Raw genomic sequence first — 21,427 nt, 5'->3', positions numbered from 1 at the left:
CACTTTCTCGTAAATACAGGCTTCTCTGAAAGTCTGTATAAAACCAAATGCTTTGATCACACTATCAAAACGTTTATTCCAACTCCGAGAGGCTTGCACCAGTCCATAAATGGATCGCTGGAGCTTGCACACTTTGTTAGCTCCCTTTGGATCGACAAAACCTTCCGGTTGCATCATATACAACTCTTCTTCCAGAAATCCATTCAGGAATGCAGTTTTGACATCCATCTGCCAAATTTCATAATCATAAAATGCGGCAATCGCTAACATGATTCGGCCGGACTTAAGCATCGCTACGGGTGAGAAGGTCTCATCGTAGTCAATCCCTTGAACTTGCCGAAAACCTTTTGCGACAAGTCGAGCTTTGTAGACAGTAACATTACCATCAGCGTCAGTCTTCTTCTTAAAGATCCATTTATTCTCAATTGCTTGCCGATCATCGGGCAAGTCAACCAAAGTCCATACTTTTTTCTCATACATGGATCCCATCTCAGATTTCATGGCTTCAAGCCACTTTGCGGAAAATGGGCTCACCATCGCTTCTTCATAGTTCGTAGGTTCATCATGATCTAGTAGCATGACTTCCAGAACAGGATTACCGTACCACTCTGGTGCGGATCTTACTCTGGTTGATCTACGAGGTTCAGCAGTATCTTGATCTGAAGTTTCATGATCATTATCATTGGCTTCCTCACTAACTGGTGTAGGTGTCACTGAAACAGTTTTCTGTGATAAACTACTTTCCAGTAAGGGAGCAGGTACAGTTACCTCGTCAAGTTCTACTTTCCTCCCACTCACTTCTTTCGAGAGAAACTCCTTCTCTAGAAAGGATCCATTCTTAGCAACGAATGTCTTGCCTTCGGATCTGTGATAGAAGGTGTACCCAACAGTTTCCTTTGGGTATCCTATGAAGACACATTTCTCCGACTTGGGTTCGAGCTTATCAGGTTGAAGTTTTTTCACATAAGCATCGCAGCCCCAAACTTTAAGAAACGACAACTTTGGTTTCTTTCCAAACCACAGTTCATAAGGCGTCGTCTCAACGGATTTTGACGGTGCCCTATTTAACGTGAATGCAGCCGTCTCTAGAGCATAACCCCAAAACGATAGCGGTAAATCAGTAAGAGACATCATAGATCGCACCATATCTAGTAAAGTACGATTACGACGTTCGGACACACCATTACGCTGTGGTGTTCCGGGTGGCGTGAGTTGCGAAACTATTCCACAGTTTTTCAAATGTACACCAAACTTGTAACTCAAATATTCTCCACCACGATCAGATCGTAGAAACTTTATTTTCTTGTTACGATGATTTTCAACTTCACTCTGAAATTCTTTGAACTTTTCAAATGTTTCAGATTTATGTTTCATTAAGTAGATATACCCATATCTGCTTAAATCATCTGTGAAGGTGAGAAAATAACGATATCCGCCACGAGCCTCAATATTCATCGGACCACACACATCGGTATGTATGATTTCCAACAAATCTGTTGCTCGCTCCATAGTACCGGAGAACGGTGTTTTAGTCATCTTGCCCATGAGGCACGGTTCGCAAGTACCAAGTGATTCATAATCAAGTGGTTCCAAAAGTCCATCAGTATGGAGTTTCTTCATGCGCTTTATACCGATATGACCTAAACGACAATGCCACAAATAAGTTGCACTTTCACTATCAACTTTGCATCTTTTGGTTTCAACATTATGAATATGTGTATTACTACTATCGAGATTCAATAAGAATAGACCACTCTTCAAGGGTGCATGACCATAAAAGATATAACTCATATAAATAGAACAACCATTATTCTCTAATTTAAATGAATAACCGTCTCGCATTAAACAAGATCCAGATATAATGTTCATGCTCAACGCTGGCACCAAATAACAATTATTTAGGTCTAATATTAATCCCGAAGGTAGATGTAGAGGTAGCGTGCCGACCGCGATCACATCGACTTTGGAACCGTTTCCCACGCGCATCGTCACCTCGTCCTTTGCCAGTGCCCGCTTATTCCGTAGTCCCTGTTTCGAGTTGCAAATATTAGCAACAGAACTAGTATCAAATACCCAGGTGCTACTGCGAGCTCTAGTAAGGTACACATCAATAACATGTATATCACATATACCATTGTTCACCTCGCCATCCTTCTTATCCGCCAAATACTTGGGGTAGTTCCGCTTCCAGTGACCAGTCTGCTTGCAGTAGAAGCACTCAGTTTCAGGCTTAGGTCCAGACTTGGGTTTCTTCTCTTGAGCAGCAACTTGCTTGCCGTTCTTCTTGAAGTTACCCTTCTTCTTCCCTTTGCCCTTTTTCTTGAAACTAGTGGTCTTGTTAACCATCAGCACTTGATGCTCCTTCTTGATTTCTACCTCCGCAGCTTTCAGCATTGCGAAGAGCTCGCGAATAGTCTTGTTCATCCCTTGCATATTATAGTTCATCACGAAGCTCTTGTAGCTTGGTGGAAGTGATTGGGGAATTCTGTCAATGACGCAATCATCCGGAAGATTAACTCCCAATTGAATTAAGTGATTATTATACCCAGACATTTTGAGTATATGCTCACTGACAGAACTGTTCTCCTCCATCTTGCAGCTATAAAACTTATTGGAGACTTCATATCTCTCAATCCGGGCATTTGCTTGAAATATTAACTTCAACTCCTGGAACATCTCATATGCTCCATGACGTTCAAAACGTCGTTGAAGTCCCGATTCTAAGCCGTAAAGCATGGCACACTGAACTATCGAGTAGTCATCAGCTTTGCTCTGCCAGACGTTCATAACATCTGGTGTTGCTCCAGCAGCAGGCCTGGCACCCAGCGGTGCTTCCAGGACGTAATTCTTCTGTGCCGCAATGAGGATAATCCTCAAGTTATGGACCCAGTCCGTGTAATTGCTACCATCATCTTTCAACTTTGCTTTCTCAAGGAACGCATTAAAATTCAACGGAACAACAGCACGAGCCATCTATCTACAATCAACATAAACAAGCAAGATACTATCAGGTACTAAGTTCATGATAAATTTAAGTTCAATTAATCATATTACTTAAGAACTCCCACTTAGATAGACATCCCTCTAATCTTCTAAGTGATTACGTGATCCAAATCAACTAAACCATAACCGATCATCACGTGAGATGGAGTAGTTTTCAATGGTGAACATCGTTTATGTTGATCATATCTACTATATGATTCACGCTCGACCTTTCGGTCTCCGTGTTCCGAGGCCATATCTGCATATGCTAGGCTCGTCAAGTTTAACCTGAGTATTCTGCGTGTGCAAAACTGGCTTGCACCCGTTGTAGATGGACGTAGAGCTTATCACACCCGATCATCACGTGGTGTCTGGGCACGACGAACTTTGGCAACGGTGCATACTCAGGGAGAACACTTCTTGATAATTTAGTGAGAGATCATCTTATAATGCTACCGTCAACCAAAGCAAGATAAGATGCATAAAAAGATAAACATCACATGCAATCAATATAAGTGATATGATATGGTCATCATCATCTTGTGCTTGTGATCTCCATCTCCGAAGCACCGTCATGATCACCATCGTCACCGGCGCGACACCTTGATCTCCATCGTAGCATCGTTGTCGTCTCGCCAATCTTATGCTTCCACGACTATCACTACCGTTTAGTAATAAAGTAAAGCATTACATCGCGATTGCATTGCATACAATAAAGCGACAACCATATGGCTCCTGCCAGTTGCCGATAACTTGGTTACAAAACATGATCATCTCATACAATAAAATTCAGCATCATGCCTTGACCATATCACATCACAACATGCCCTGCAAAAACAAGTTAGACGTCCTCTACTTTGTTGTTGCATGTTTTACGTGGCTGCTACGGGCTTAAGTAAGAACCAATCTCACATACGCATCAAAACCACAACGATAGTTTGTCAAATAGACTCCGTTTTAGCCATACTTGGTTCAACTAAAGTTGGAGAGGCAGTCGCCCGCAAGCCATCTCTGTGCAAAGCACGTCGAGGGAACCGGTCTCGCGTAAGCGTACGCGTAAGGTTGGTCCGGGTCGTCTCGTCCAACAATACCGCCGAACCAAAGTATGACATGCTGGTAGGCAGTATGACTTGTATCGTCCACAACTCACTTGTGTTCTACTCGTGCATATAACATCAACATAAATAACCTGGCTCGGATGCCACTGTTGGGTTTCGTAGTAATTTCAAAAAAAATTCCTACGCACACGCAAGATCATGTGATGCATAGCAACGAGGGGAGAGTGTTGTCTACGTACCCAACGCAGACCGACTGCGGAAGCGATGACACGACGTAGAGGAAGTAGTCGTACGTCTTCACGATCCAACCGATCAAGCACCGAAACTACGGCACCTCCGAGTTCGAGCACACGTTCAGCTCGATGACGATCCCCGGACTCCGATCCAGCAAAGTGTCGGGGAAGAGTTCCGTCAGCACGACGGCGTGGTGACGATCTTGATGAACTACAGCAGCAGGGCTTCGCCTAAACTCCGCTACAGTATTATCGAGGTATATGGTGGCAGGGGGCACCGCACACGGCTAAGGAATAGATCACGTGGATCAACTTGTTGTGTCTTTGGTGCTAGCCCTGCCCCTCTATTTATATGTTGAGCCCCGGGGTCGAAACTTGGAGCAAAAGCCTCCTCAAAGTCGGTTTTGCCCGAAAGGCAAGAGTCCCACTCGGACTCCAGGACCAAACGCCACAATCCTTGGCGTCTGGCCCAGACGCCATGGGCCTCGGCGTCTGGCCCAGGGCCAGATGCCAGGGTCTCCGGCGTTTGGCCCCCTGGCCTCCGCAAAACTCCTTTTTGCACCGATCTAAAGCCTCATGGGCTTGACCCCTTGGCCTAACCATATCATCCAATATATGAATCTTTACGTCTCGACCATTTCGAGACTCCTCGTCATGTCCCCGATCTCATCCGGGACTCCGAACTCCTTCGGTTCATCAAAACATGTAAACTCATAATATAACTGTCATCGTAACCTTAAGCGTGCGGACCCTACGGGTTCGAGAACAATGTAGACATGACCGAGACACGTCTCCGGTCAATAACCAATAGCGGGACCTGGATGCCCATATTGGCTCCTACATATTCTACGAAGATCTTTATCGGTCAGACCGCATAACAACATACGCTGTTCCCTTTGTCATCGGTATGTTACTTGCCCGAGATTCGATCGTCGGTATCCAATACCTAGTTCAATCTCGTTACCGGCAAGTCTCTTTACTCGTTCCGTAATACATCATCTCACAACTAACATATTAGTTGTAATGCTTGCAAGGCTTATGTGATGTGTATTACCGAGAGGGCCCAGAGATACCTCTCCGACAATCGGAGTGACAAATCCTAATCTCGAAATACGCCAACCCAACATCTACCTTTGGAGACACCTGTAATGCTCCTTTATAATCACCCAGTAACGTTGTGACGTTTGGTAGCACCCAAAGTGTTCCTCCGGCAAACGGGAGTTGCATAATCTCATAGTTATAGGAACATGTATAAGTCATGAAGAAAGCAGTAGCAACATACTAAACGATCGGGTGCTAAGCTAATGGAATGGGTCATGTCAATCAGATCATTCAACTAATGATGTGACCTTGTTAATAAAATAACAACTCATTGTTCATGGTTAGGAAACATAACCATCTTTGATTAACGAGCTAGTCAAGTAGAGGCATACTAGTGACACTTTGTTTGTCTATGTATTCACACATGTATTATGTTTCCGGTTAATACAATTCTAGCATGAATAATAAACATTTATCATGATTATAAGGAAATAAATAATAACTTTATTATTGCCTCTAGGGCATATTTAATTCAGTCTCCCACTTGCACTAGAGTCAATAATCTAGATTACACTGTAATGATTCTAACACCCATGGAGCCTTGGTGCTGATCATGTTTTGCTCGTGGAAGAGGCTTAGTCAATGGGTCTGCAACATTCAGATCCGTATGTATCTTGCAAATTTCTATGTCTCCCACCTGGACTAGATCCCGGATGGAATTGAAGCGTCTCTTGATGTGTTTGGTCCTTTTGTGAAATCTGGATTCCTTTGCCAAGGCAATTGCACCAGTATTGTCACAAAAGATTTTCATTGGACCCGATGCATTAGGTATGACACCTAGATCGGATATGAACTCCTTCATCCAGACTCCTTCGTTCGCTGCTTCCGAAGCAGCTATGTACTCCGCTTCACATGTAGATCCCGCTACGACGCTTTGTTTAGAACTTTACCAACTGACAGCTCCACCGTTTAATGTAAACACGTATCCGGTTTGCGATTTAGAATCGTCTGGATCAGTGTCAAAGCTTGCGTCAACGTAACCATTTACGATGAGCTCTTTGTCACCTCCATATACGAGAAACATATCCTTAGTCCTTTTCAGGTATTTTAGGATGTTCTTGACCGCTGTCCAGTGATCCACTCCTGGATTACTTTGGTACCTCCCTGCTAAACTTATAGCAAGGCACACATCAGGTCTGGTACACAGCATTGCATACATGATAGATCCTATGGCTGATGCATAGGGAACATCTTTCATATTCTCTCTATCTTCTGCAGTGGTCGGGCATTGAGTCTTACTCAACTTCACACCTTGTAACACAGGCAAGAACCCTTTCTTTGCTTGATCCATTTTGAACTTCTTCAAAATTTTGTCAAGGTATGTGCTTTGTGAAAGTCCAATTAAGCGTCTTGATCTATCTCTATAGATCTTAATGCCTAATGTGTAAGCAGCTTCACCGAGGTCTTTCATTGAAAAACTTTTATTCAAGTATCCCTTTATGCTATCTAGAAATTCTATATCATTTCCAATCAGCAATATGTCATCCACATATAATATCAGAAATGCTACAGAGCTCCCACTCACTTTCTCGTAAATACAGGCTTCTCTGAAAGTCTGTATAAAACCAAATGCTTTGATCACACTATCAAAACGTTTATTCCAACTCCGAGAGGCTTGCACCAGTCCATAAATGGATCGCTGGAGCTTGCACACTTTGTTAGCTCCCTTTGGATCGACAAAACCTTCCGGTTGCATCATATACAACTCTTCTTCCAGAAATCCATTCAGGAATGCAGTTTTGACATCCATCTGCCAAATTTCATAATCATAAAATGCGGCAATCGCTAACATGATTCGGCCGGACTTAAGCATCGCTACGGGTGAGAAGGTCTCATCGTAGTCAATCCCTTGAACTTGCCGAAAACCTTTTGCGACAAGTCGAGCTTTGTAGACAGTAACATTACCATCAGCGTCAGTCTTCTTCTTAAAGATCCATTTATTCTCAATTGCTTGCCGATCATCGGGCAAGTCAACCAAAGTCCATACTTTGTTCTCATACATGGATCCCATCTCAGATTTCATGGCTTCAAGCCACTTTGCGGAAAATGGGCTCACCATCGCTTCTTCATAGTTCGTAGGTTCATCATGATCTAGTAGCATGACTTCCAGAACAGGATTACCGTACCACTCTGGTGCGGATCTTACTCTGGTTGATCTACGAGGTTCAGCAGTATCTTGATCTGAAGTTTCATGATCATTATCATTGGCTTCCTCACTAACTGGTGTAGGTGTCACTGAAACAGTTTTCTGTGATAAACTACTTTCCAGTAAGGGAGCAGGTACAGTTACCTCGTCAAGTTCTACTTTCCTCCCACTCACTTCTTTCGAGAGAAACTCCTTCTCTAGAAAGGATCCATTCTTAGCAACGAATGTCTTGCCTTCGGATCTGTGATAGAAGGTGTACCCAACAGTTTCCTTTGGGTATCCTATGAAGACACATTTCTCCGATTTGGGTTCGAGCTTATCAGGTTGAAGTTTTTTCACATAAGCATCGCAGCCCCAAACTTTAAGAAACGACAACTTTGGTTTCTTTCCAAACCACAGTTCATAAGGCGTCGTCTCAACGGATTTTGACGGTGCCCTATTTAACGTGAATGCAGCCGTCTCTAGAGCATAACCCCAAAACGATAGCGGTAAATCAGTAAGAGACATCATAGATCGCACCATATCTAGTAAAGTACGATTACGACGTTCGGACATACCATTACGCTGTGGTGTTCCGGGTGGCGTGAGTTGCGAAACTATTCCACAGTTTTTCAAATGTACACCAAACTCGTAACTCAAATATTCTCCACCACGATCAGATCGTAGAAACTTTATTTTCTTGTTACGATGATTTTCAACTTCACTCTGAAATTCTTTGAACTTTTCAAATGTTTCAGATTTATGTTTCATTAAGTAGATATACCCATATCTGCTTAAATCATCTGTGAAGGTGAGAAAATAACGATATCCGCCACGAGCCTCAATATTCATCGGACCACACACATCGGTATGTATGATTTCCAACAAATCTGTTGCTCGCTCCATAGTACCGGAGAACGGTGTTTTAGTCATCTTGCCCATGAGGCACGGTTCGCAAGTACCAAGTGATTCATAATCAAGTGGTTCCAAAAGTCCATCAGTATGGAGTTTCTTCATGCGCTTTATACCGATATGACCTAAACGACAATGCCACAAATAAGTTGCACTTTCACTATCAACTTTGCATCTTTTGGTTTCAACATTATGAATATGTGTATTACTACTATCGAGATTCAATAAGAATAGACCACTCTTCAAGGGTGCATGACCATAAAAGATATAACTCATATAAATAGAACAACCATTATTCTCTAATTTAAATGAATAACCGTCTCGCATTAAACAAGATCCAGATATAATGTTCATGCTCAACGCTGGCACCAAATAACAATTATTTAGGTCTAATATTAATCCCGAAGGTAGATGTAGAGGTAGCGTGCCGACCGCGATCACATCGACTTTGGAACCGTTTCCCACGCGCATCGTCACCTCGTCCTTTGCCAGTGCCCGCTTATTCCGTAGTCCCTGTTTCGAGTTGCAAATATTAGCAACAGAACTAGTATCAAATACCCAGGTGCTACTGCGAGCTCTAGTAAGGTACACATCAATAACATGTATATCACATATACCATTGTTCACCTCGCCATCCTTCTTATCCGCCAAATACTTGGGGTAGTTCCGCTTCCAGTGACCAGTCTGCTTGCAGTAGAAGCACTCAGTTTCAGGCTTAGGTCCAGACTTGGGTTTCTTCTCTTGAGCAGCAACTTGCTTGCCGTTCTTCTTGAAGTTACCCTTCTTCTTCCCTTTGCCCTTTTTCTTGAAACTAGTGGTCTTGTTAACCATCAGCACTTGATGCTCCTTCTTGATTTCTACCTCCGCAGCTTTCAGCATTGCGAAGAGCTCGCGAATAGTCTTGTTCATCCCTTGCATATTATAGTTCATCACGAAGATCTTGTAGCTTGGTGGAAGTGATTGGAGAATTCTGTCAATGATGCAATCATCCGGAAGATTAACTCCCAATTGAATTAAGTGATTATTATACCCAGACATTTTGAGTATATGCTCACTGACAGAACTGTTCTCCTCCATCTTGCAGCTATAAAACTTATTGGAGACTTCATATCTCTCAATCCGGGCATTTGCTTGAAATATTAACTTCAACTCCTGGAACATCTCATATGCTCCATGACGTTCAAAACGTCGTTGAAGTCCCGATTCTAAGCCGTAAAGCATGGCACACTGAACTATCGAGTAGTCATCAGCTTTGCTCTGCCAGACGTTCATAACATCTGGTGTTGCTCCAGTAGCAGGCCTGGCACCCAGCGGTGCTTCCAGGACGTAATTCTTCTGTGCAGCAATGAGGATAATCCTCAAGTTACGGACCCAGTCCGTGTAATTGCTACCATCATCTTTCAACTTTGCTTTCTCAAGGAACGCATTAAAATTCAACGGAACAACAGCACGAGCCATCTATCTACAATCAACATAAACAAGCAAGATACTATCAGGTACTAAGTTCATGATAAATTTAAGTTCAATTAATCATATTACTTAAGAACTCCCACTTAGATAGACATCCCTCTAATCTTCTAAGTGATTACGTGATCCAAATCAACTAAACCATAACCGATCATCACGTGAGATGGAGTAGTTTTCAATGGTGAACATCGTTTATGTTGATCATATCTACTATATGATTCACGCTCGACCTTTCGGTCTCCGTGTTCCGAGGCCATATCTGCATATGCTAGGCTCGTCAAGTTTAACCTGAGTATTCTGCTTGTGCAAAACTGGCTTGCACCCGTTGTAGATGGACGTAGAGCTTATCACACCCGATCATCACGTGGTGTCTGGGCACGACGAACTTTGGCAACGGTGCATACTCAGGGAGAACACTTCTTGATAATTTAGTGAGAGATCATCTTATAATGCTACCGTCAATCAAAGCAAGATAAGATGCATAAAAGGATAAACATCACATGCAATCAATATAAGTGATATGATATGGCCATCATCATCTTGTGCTTGTGATCTCCATCTCCGAAGCACCGTTATGATCACCATCGTCACCGGCGCGACACCTTGATCTCTATCGTAGCATCGTTGTCGTCTCGCCAATCTTATGCTTCCACGACTATCACTACCGCTTAGTAATAAAGTAAAGCATTACATCGCGATTGCATTGCATGCAATAAAGCGACAACCATATGGCTCCTGCCAGTTGCCGATAACTCGGTTACAAAACATGATCATCTCATACAATAGAATTCAGCATCATGGCTTGACCATATCACATCACAGCATGCCCTGCAAAAACAAGTTAGACGTCCTCTACTTTGTTGTTACATGTTTTACGTGGCTGCTACGGGCTTAAGTAAGAACCAATCTCACCTACGCATCAAAACCACAACGATAGTTTGTCAAATAGACTCCGTTTTAACCTTCGCAAGGACCGTGCGTAGCCATACTTGGTTCAACTAAAGTTGGAGAGACAGTCGCCCGCAAGCCATCTATGTGCAAAGCACGTCGAGGGAACCGGTCTCGCGTAAGCGTACGCGTAATGTTGGTCCGGGTCGTCTCGTCCAACAATGCCGCCGAACCAAAGTATGACATGCTGGTAGGAAGTATGACTTATATCGCCCACAACTCACTTGTGTTCTACTCATGCATATAACATCAACATAAATAACCTAGGCTCGGATGCCACTGTTGGGGAACGTAGTAATTTCAAAATTTTCCTACGCACACGCAAGATCATGTGATGCATAGCAACGAGGGGGAGAGTGTTGTCTATGTACCCAACGCAGACCGACTGCGGAAGCGTTGACACGACGTAGAGGAAGTAGTCATACATCTTCACGATCCAACCGATCAAGCAACGAAACTACGGCACCTCCGAGTTCGAGCACACGTTCAGCTCGATGACGATCCCCGGACTCCGATCCAGCAAAGTGTCGGGGAAGAGTTCCGTCAGCACGACGGCGTGGTGACGATCTTGATGTACTACAGTAGCAGGGCTTCGCCTAAACTCCGCTACAGTATTATCGAGGAATATGGTGGCAGGGGGCACCACACACGGCTAAGGAATAGATCACGTGGATCAACTTGTGTTTCTAGAGGTGCCCCCTGCCTCCGTATATAAAGGAGTAGAGGGGGGAGAGGCTGGCCGGCCAAGCTTGGTGCGCCAGGAGAGTCCTACTCCCTCTGGGAGTAGGATTCCCCCCCCCCCCAATCCTAGTTGGAATAGGATTCGCGGAGGGGGGAAAGAGGAGGAGGGGGCCGGCCACCTCTCCTAGTCCTAATAGGACTAGGGGAAGGGGGGAGGCGCGCAGCCCATCTAGGGCAGCCCCTTCTCTTTTCCACTAAGGCCCACTATGGCCCATATAGCTCCCGGGGGGTTCCGGTAACCCTCCCGGTACTCCGGTAAAATCCCGATTTCACCCGGAACACTTCCGATGTCCATACATAGGCTTCCAATATATCAATCTTTACGTCTCGACCATTTCGAGACTCCTCGTCATGTCCGTGATCACATCCGGGACTCCGAACAACCTTCGGTACATCAAAATGCATAAACTCATAATATAACTGTCATCGTAACCTTAAGCGTGCGGACCCTATGGGTTCGAGAACAATGTAGACATGACCGAGACATGTCTCCGGTCAATAACCAATAGCGGGACCTGGATGCCCATATTGGCTCCTACATATTCTACGAAGATCTTTATCGGTCAGACCACATAACAACATACGTTGTTCCCTTTGTCATCGGTATGTTACTTGCCCGAGATTCGATCGTCGGTATCCAATACCTAGTTCAATCTCGTTACCGGCAAGTCTCTTTACTCGTTCCATAATACATCATCTCACAACTAACATATTAGTTGTAATGCTTGCAAGGCTTATGTGATGTGTATTACCGAGAGGGCCCAGAGATACCTCTCTGACAATCGGAGTGACAAATCCTAATCTCGAAATACGCCAACCCAACATCTACCTTTGGAGACACCTGTAATGCTCCTTTATAATCACCCAGTAACGTTGTGACGTTTGGTAGCACCCAAAGTGTTCCTCCGGCAAACGGGAGTTGCATAATCTCATAGTTATAGGAACATGTATAAGTCATGAAGAAAGCAGTAGCAACATACTAAACGATCGGGTGCTAAGCTAATGGAATGGGTCATGTCAATCAAATCATTCAACTAATGATGTGACCTCGTTAATCAAATAACAACTCATTGTTCATTGTTAGGAAACATAACCATCTTTGATTAACGAGCTAGTCAAGTAGAGGCATACTAGTGACACTTTGTTTGTCTATGTATTCACACATGTATTATGTTTCCGGTTAATACAATTCTAGCATGAATAATAAACATTTATCATGATTATAAGGAAATAAATAATAACTTTATTATTGCCTCTAGGGCATATTTCCTTCATCATGCGGGTCAAATGAAACAGCCACTTGATCGCCATTGATCTCGTATATCTCTCCACGCTATCCATTTGATAAAGTTTTGCAATTTTAACAGTTCGAAGAATGTTGAATTGTAATAAAAAGTCATATGGAAATAGTGAAATTTAAGAATATTGAGCGATAAGCTTGCAATATCATAAGAAATAGAAATGCGAAACGACACCATTATTCATCAGAAACAATGCCGACGTGGACTACTAAGATGAATCATAGTTTAAGTCAAACTAAAGACGCATAAATAATATTTATAAGCATAACAAAGCATTCAGCAGAACTTGCAGAAGTTTCCGAATATGCTCACGAACAACATATGGTTCCAACTCAAGATTTTTTTGTATCCATATTGTTGAAAATTTATCCAAAGGCATGAAAAAGCTAAAGATGTAGACATACATGAAACAAGACATGCAAACAAAAGCCTTCTTATCCTATTCGAGAAAAGATTTATCCACCCACCTGCCGCTAATAAAGGCATAAGCTTCAGCTTCTTCCTCTTGAATTGGTATTTTTCTCAAAATGATCATGTGATATGATATGATATGCATCATGATAAGTGAAAGAAATTCAATTAGTAAGACAGTTTGTAGCTATGTTAGATGACAGAGAATGAACACTGCAAACATGTGCAACATGCCCTCCCAACACCTGGCACCAAACTCGCCAACATTACTAAGCAAGCAAGCATGCATGCAGAGAGAACTAACAACGACATGAACAATCACAACACACACACGCACGAACTCAAATGATCAAACATGCAACTATGCATCCTGGATCAGCAAAGAAAGCATAATTACTAAGAAGTACCTGCGTTTTGATTTGAAATTATGTTGCTTCTTTATCATCAACCCACGCTTCTGATCAGCTTTCTCCCAAGCATCCACAGCTTCTTCAATGCTTTTAAATGTCCCCAGATGTTCCTGGTATTTTCCAACCTTCAAGTGTGCCGAGTAGTTGTCGGAGGCCTCTCGGCGATTTCCCTTTATCCCTGCCCCCATGCGCTACGTAAACAAAAGATATTAAAATGCAAATTTGATCAAAGGGGTTTAACCAGCAGTCCAAGTTATTCTTTGCCTTTTAGCTTCTATAAGGTGGTTAATTTTAGGGGGGTTCTTCCTAATAATACACCTGTTGTGTGGTTCATGAAAATACCTTCTAGAATTCATTGGCCCTTTTCTTCTAAACATCGTTCCCGACTTCACTGAGAATACGATTTTCATATACGTACCTTGCCTGATGGCTTGGCCGAAGCAACGGCGCCTGACGGCTTTCGAGGAAGAATTTCAAGGAAGTGTCGTAGAGGAGCGCTGGACTTTTCTTCAATTCATCCACAAAATAATTGTTTTTATACTAAACTTTTGTACTTATTTTGACCTAATTATAACATATTACAATTGTGAATAATATAATGTTGTTACTTATCCACATAACAATGTTTCCAAATAATAGTTATATTTTTTTCATACAGTTGTAAAGTATATCATTGAAATTTTGATTCTGCAAAATTTAAATTGTATGATGTACCAAAAAATATCTTTTAAAAATTCTTCGAATTAATTTTCTAACAGTGCATAAGCTATATATATTATATACACATGTATTTGCATATCTATGCATGTGTTCATATATATTTTAATATTATTGAATATCATGGTATATATTCCTAAATCATATATATTTTACACACTAACAAATATTTTAATAGTGGTTTCTAGAGTATATTAGGGAAAATATTTAATAGAAACTTCTAGGCCATACCAAATGTGACTTGTAAGTTGGGTTCAGATATATAATCATCGAAGAACAAAAAATGTTGTTGACTGTACTTTCTCTATGATTCGATTATCAGACATGCTCATCTATATGCACTCGGTATGATTTGCTCCAAGTGAGATCTCCTAACCCTTTCTCAAATGATAAACTCTACATTGGTTTAAACATTGAAATCTAGTTATCATCTATATGCACTCATCCGGTGGCCCCGGCGGTCTACGGCGTTGACCGGCACCGAGAGGGGGTAGGCCACGGTGAATACCTGCTTCTCCATGTTATGGCAGGTCCCTGTTCTCATGTTTTTTACTTTACAGTGCTTAGATGTAGAGATTTGAAAAAATCTAGCCCAAAACATAAGTCATCAAAAGTCATGGCATTTTGAAACTTTAGTCATAAAAAGATATGAAATATCAGACACAAAAAGAGAGTGCCAAAGAAACAGAAAAAAGGAAAGTAAGACGTGGCACAATCGGTACCGAGGGTCGATATCTGGCTCTCGGTAAAACCTACCTTTTCCTAGCGTTCCTCTCGGTAAAAGACCTAAACCTAGATCTTAGCCAATCTCGTTCCTTTCTCTCACTCACTTCGCTCTCGGTCGGCTCAACTCTTCTCCTTCCTCTACCCCACCGCCGAAATTGCTGCCGGTGCCACCATCTACCGCCACCACCACTGTCGTCGTCTTCTTCATGATCGGCGCTCGGCGTGGTAGTTCTTCTTTGCTGGCTAAGGACGGCGGCCGCCGCGGAGCGCCACCAGTGGCGCAGCAGCTCCATATGGCATCAGGTACCCCCTCCCCTCCCACCCTTCCCAACCCACTGCCCCCACCCCACCCCTCAACCCCATCCCTCTCCCCCTCCGGCGCCCTCTCCCCCTCAACCCTAGATTTACCATCAATTTATGCTCTGTTTCATCATGATTGCAGTGTGCTTAGGTAAATTTTGGTCAAGTAAATTAGTCCTCTGTTTCAAAATTTTGCATAGGTAATTTTTGATTAAGTAACATCTGATTAGGTAAATTAATTCAAAATGTCATGTGTTTTCCGATATGTGTTCGCCAATAGGATTGTTACATTTAATTAGAAATATATCTTGTGCTTTGAATTATATGAATCTTACAAGTAATTCAAAAAGCATGATGTGTTCTAAACCGTTGTAAACTCGTGCTGAAATTGACATTAGTGTGATTTGTAGCAATGGAACCAAGGACCTAAACTTTTGTTCAAATTGGCATTAGATAAATTTTCCTTAGGGAAATTTGAAGGACCATAATGCTAAGTTGGGTAGGAGATTTAGTGTGAGCTGCCGCTATTCAACTCAAATTTGCTTGACAACTGACCAAAATGATCCATAATGATGTATTTATATCTTTCTTTAGATGGCATTCTTCATCAGTTTATTGTATGCCCTAACTAGCCAATAGTGTTATGCGAGTCTAATGCCCACGGTTTCAAGTCTTTTTGTCTCCGTGTCTATCAGCAGTTATGCCCATTGTATTGTATGAGAAGGCAGCACATGGATTTGATCTTGTATCAGGGAGGGCACAGAGCAGTGAGCAATGGTCAAAAGTAAGCTGCCATAGGATTAAATTCTGCAACGTGCGTGCCTGACCCTCAATATTTAAGATTGGTACAGAGAGCTATTCCCTTGCAGAAACACAGAGGAGATCCTACTCATCAGTGAAGCACTTGTCTAGACTACAAAGCCGTGGAGAGAGTTCAGCATATGTGTTCCTGCCGAGTCTCTAGCCCACGACGGTAGGTGATGGCTTTATTGGAACAAACCCGGACGAACCCTAGCTAGCCCCCTCTCTTTCTCACTCGCTGCCGAACATAGGTGGAAGAAGGAGAGGTGCAGTGGTGGAGCTACGAAGAAAATACTGGGCGGGCCAAGCTAAAAGAAAACACACAAAAAAAATCAACTCACGCACAGGATGATGAGCTGCTGCTCAAATCCTAAACTTCATATATATGTAATCACATCATATCTTTTTCTGTTGAAACCCAAATTGATTCTGCTAGGTGCACGCCTGGGGTATGGGCTCGAACCTGCTACTCCCTGCTCAAGCCATCGGACTTCAGAAAATTTTCACAAGTTTGACCCATGGCTATCAATCTGCTTCAGGAAATTTTCACCGTGTGGGGATTGGTTGAGCAAATTCAGTTAGACACGGATAGTAGGGACTCCATCCGCTGGGCCTGGGAGAATAATGGAGAGTACTCAGCGCGATCAGCATATGCCGCGAAATTCTGGGGAAGAGAAGTGGAACCAACAACTAAGTTCACTTGGATGTCTAGGGCGCCGCTACAATGTAGATTCTTCGCTTGGCTGGCATTGCCAAATCGGTGCTAGACATCGGACAGGCTCGCACGAAGAGGTCTGCCTCACCATGACACGTGTCCCTTGTGTGCGCAACATGATGAAACCATAAACCAGTTGCTACTCGAGTGCCAAAGAGGTAGACCGGACTGGACTTCAATGGCAAATAATAGCCTCATATAAGCAAGATGATGGCTATCGCATTAAGGATGTTCGGGCCATTACAATTCTAGGAATGTGGGTTCTATGGAAACACCAGAATGATATAGTCTTCGAAGGGGCTAGGCCATCGATGTCTAATGTGGTAGCGGTCGTTGAAAGAGAGGGGAGAATCTGGAGGCAAGCAAGGTTATTAAAAGGAGAGCTAGATCATTTCTTTCGTAGGATCGCAATGTGGGCAAATAGGAGAGGTTAGACTAGACTCACACGTGGATGCGGGTTGACGGGTGTCTTTCCCGCTTTCTTCTTTAATGCTAGAAGTAAAAGGCGTGCTTTGCTACGCCATTTGGGTACTGGTGTTGAGTGGCACGCTTTATAAAAAGGTCAAGTTGAATAATTTTCAGATTGGCGATCTTGTGTGGAAAGTGATCATGCCAATTGGTTTAAGAGGTAGAAAAATCGGGAAGTGGTCTCCAAGCTGTGAAGGTCCTTTTAAGATTATAAGAGTAGTTCCCGGAAACTCATATTTGGTGGAATCCATACAAGGGGCATTGGTACCTCGAGCTCTCAATGGAAAATATCTGGAAAAAAAATACCACCCTAGTGTGTGGCAAGAAGCCTAGATAGGCAATGGCCGATATACGGTTATTGCCCTTTTCATAAACATGGACGATACATAATTAGCGCCCTGAGAAGTAGTATAAATGGCCGACGGAGTGTTGACATCGTCCTTAGAACAAATATGGTGCAATTATTTTTCGGCATGCAAGCTTTACCGAAAAATAAGGAGGCATGTGTTGACACCAGATTTTTCCATAATATGAAACACAATTGAGATGGCCTTAAATGGAAAGGGTTTCAACATGAAAAGTTTCGTATCATCAAATTGAGCAACTTTGATGTTTGGATCATCACCATCTGGCCTCATTCTAGAAGCCGAAACTATGTTCAACATTCTCAAATTTTATGTTCAGATCACTGTTTGGCTGATTACTCCCCCAAGACGGCCAAAAATGATCTACATGAATTGTCTTCGTATCGTCGAAGTGGTCGATTTTGATATAAAAATCGTTCCAATCCGAGTTTGTATGCAAAAGTTAGAGGCAGCACTGCAGACCGGTCCTAAGTAAAAAAGTGACGCGAGGGACCAGACACCCACCTAGGTGGTGTCTGATGGGTCGCGCAAGTTATTCGGCCTTTGTCGGCTGAATAAAGCTTGCTGGCCAAGTGAAAAAGCTCGCCGGTGTGAAAGTTTGCCAGTTTGAAAGAAAAACTTATCGGTTTGAGTGCTTGCCAGTTTTGAGTGCTTGCCGGTTTTGAAGGCTTACCGGTTTTGAGTGCTTGCCGATTTTGAGTGCTTACCAGTTTTGAATGCTTGCTGGTTTCTAAGACTTGCCGGTTTCGAATGCTTGTCGGTTTTGAAGGCTTGCCGGTTTGAAGTGCTTGCCGGTTTTGAATGCTTGCCGGTTTCCAAGGCTTGCAGGTTTGAGTGAAAGTCCAGACAGAATCTGAAGATGGGCTCAAAGGATTATCTAGATGACCTTGGATGGAAAAGTGTTATACACAAAAGTTGTGTGTATCATCAAAACGGTCAACTTATCTTTTGGAGTTATCATCATCCGAGATAGTATACGACCTGAAAAGTTGCTGCAAGACTCGAATAGTCCAGAAAACTGCACGGCCGAATCCGACTGGAAGTTAAAAATGGCCCCATAAAGTATTGAAGATGGCCTTATTTGGAAAAGTGATCAACATAGGAGTTGTTCGTCTCGTCGAGGGGCACAAATTTGGTATTTTGATCATCTCAACCGGAGGTCGTATGCAAATTCCACTGCCCGTGCAAGAAGCAGGACAGAAGTTTGGGTAGATTAAATCCGAGTTAGACTAGAACTGGGACTCTAGTATGTGAATTGATGTACTTTTCCTGTAAGAAAAACCTATATGAATCCTTACTTGCAGGGGCGAAATCAGGCCTGGGGCAACTGGGGATATAGCCCCAGCGGGGCCCAGCTAGTACACATGCATGTGTTTGTATTTATTTTTTCAAAATTTGGTGTTGTAGAGGCCCAGCCCCAGGCCTACTTAAGCGCATGGAAGTGCATTTGCTTAGCCCATTCTATCCATCTACCTCCAATGATACGTCCAGCACGCCTAATCGACGAAAATTTCATCTGATCGGAAACGAACCCTGAATCACAGATGCGTCGCATCCCCTCGTCAAGGCGGCTCGGCGCTCATCGCAGAGCAGCCCCTGCTGCGCGCCTGAGCCCTAACAATCTGATTGGCTACCTCCTGTTCTGTAATTCTCAGCTGCCCACTACCAAACCCAGGTAATCATCCAGCAATTTATCTATTCTTCCCTAAAAAAACAATTCATCTATTCTAGTATATAATTTTTAGTAAATCTGTTCCTAGTATATATCATCCAACTTATTTCCAAAAATGCTCCCTCCGTTTCATAATTTTTGTCATGGTTTTAGTTAAAAGAACCGAGGGAGTGCCATCTAACTTACTTTCCCTGGTTCTTCCGTATCGTAGACGAAATCAATTATTTGGTATTGTTAAATTTGTAGTACAACTTAAGTCTATTTTATTTTGTTAAACTGTACAACTTCAGTCAATTTTCTTTCGTTGTCAACAGGAAATTAGAAATACAAAACGAAGCAGACTCGGTCAATTACATCGCGCGCTACTACACACTTCGAGATAATGGTATATTATGTTCTTATTTTCAAAAGTTATGAACAAATGACTTAGCCTATGTCCACTGTCTTGTGTAACTGAATTTTACCTTGACAGCTCCAGGTCCTTCTACTGTTGATGAAGAAACAATGGGATCAACTTAATCAAGCCTTCATTAATTTGGTACCAGCTTGTGCAGCAATGCACTTTGTTAAACTATTTACATATTTCTATGAAATTTCTCTTGTTTTCATAATGGGGTTCATATTTCCTACGAAATGCGAATATATATGCAGTGTATTTGCATGCATTGATATGTGTGGTATACTAGTCTTAGCTTTTTCTAGCCGCTTAGTTATAGCCCTAGGCTTTGAAAAATCCTGGCTCCGCCTCTGCTTACTTGTACGGGAAGTCCAACCACCTCTTATATATGTTGGGGGTGACGGCCGATTGAAGAACACACAATCGAAATCAATATACTACTGCTTCATCCACGTTTTATCTCTCCATCGTTTTTCTCTATTGTTCCTCGCCATTCTTCGTGTTTGAGAGCTGTGAATCCCGGCTCTATGGGCGAGCGAATCGACCTAGGGCAGCTCATAGCCGCTGGGTGTGTGGGGTTTCGGGTCTGCAAAAGCGCCCGTCAACTGTCTTGTGTATCGTGCTATCGGTCGGGTCTTCTTTGATGTGACCTGCGGTGCATCACCCCCGGCGTCGAGGGTACACGTGACGTGTTCATGTATCAACAACATGTACTTCCTGAGCCTTGAATGATTGCCATTACTTATAGATGGAAAGGTGGGAATCACATAGAAATTGCAGAAAAGGACAACGGATAAAAAATTGATATTCATTATATATGTGCAAAAACATAATATAGAGATTGATGCTACCTCGTCTCAATCTTGCAGTTCAAACAAGTTTCAGTGGAGTGACTGCCAGCAAAAGCACAAGAATATAATTGAGATCTCTATCTCCATGATCGTAGCTTTGCCCTCTCAAAATTGCAATCAAGAACAACAATGGCCAACCATTTCTATCCATTTCTCCACCCATGTCACCAATAGCTTGACAAATCCCCAATTATCTGATTGATTCTTTCCGATGCTCCGTACACAACTCAAGTTACTGGAGACATTTTGTTCAGTCTCCATGAGAAATTATCATTTATTCCCAAATGATAACTTCAAGCATTTTAATTGGTAAGGTGACAATGAAATTAGTACCATGAAAGATATAGTGCAGCACAGGCAAACCTGAAACCTGATTTACATATTAAGCCTGATTCATGAGCACTTATTGTAGCGTATGGGAAGATGCTTATGAAAGCTTGAAAAATATACACAAAATATCCAGTGCTAGAAGGAAGAAAAATAAGGCGGGAAAAAATGAACCTGACAAACATATGAATTGGGGAAGAGATATGCCAAAAATACTTGCATTCAGTCCTCATGAATCGCGTGAGGACACCTAGCCCTTAGCATAGACACTACAGAAGGTTAAATACACAGTCACACACCTACACACAAGAGCACGGACCAAGAAGAAGCAATAATGCTACACTTACAGGAAAGAGTTACGCACTCAAGTTACGGGCGCAACGTGGCTTGATACAGTTG

The 21,427-nt window shown here is 42.7% G+C and overlaps 1 long non-coding RNA gene across 1 annotated transcript; it reads left to right on the top strand.

The window, feature by feature from the left end:
* The first annotated feature begins 19,356 nt into the window (after window positions 1-19,356).
* Window positions 19,357-19,992, top strand: LOC119298680. The gene is made up of 3 exons (XR_005145910.1): window positions 19,357-19,456; window positions 19,768-19,838; window positions 19,926-19,992. It is a non-coding gene; the product is annotated as an uncharacterized LOC119298680 (long non-coding RNA).
* The last annotated feature ends 1,435 nt before the right edge of the window (window positions 19,993-21,427 follow it).

This window comes from Triticum dicoccoides, chromosome 5A (genome assembly GCF_002162155.2).
Source record: "Triticum dicoccoides isolate Atlit2015 ecotype Zavitan chromosome 5A, WEW_v2.0, whole genome shotgun sequence".
In the NCBI taxonomy this organism is placed as follows: domain Eukaryota; kingdom Viridiplantae; phylum Streptophyta; class Magnoliopsida; order Poales; family Poaceae; genus Triticum; species Triticum dicoccoides.
This window is presented reverse-complemented; position numbering and strand designations above follow the sequence as displayed.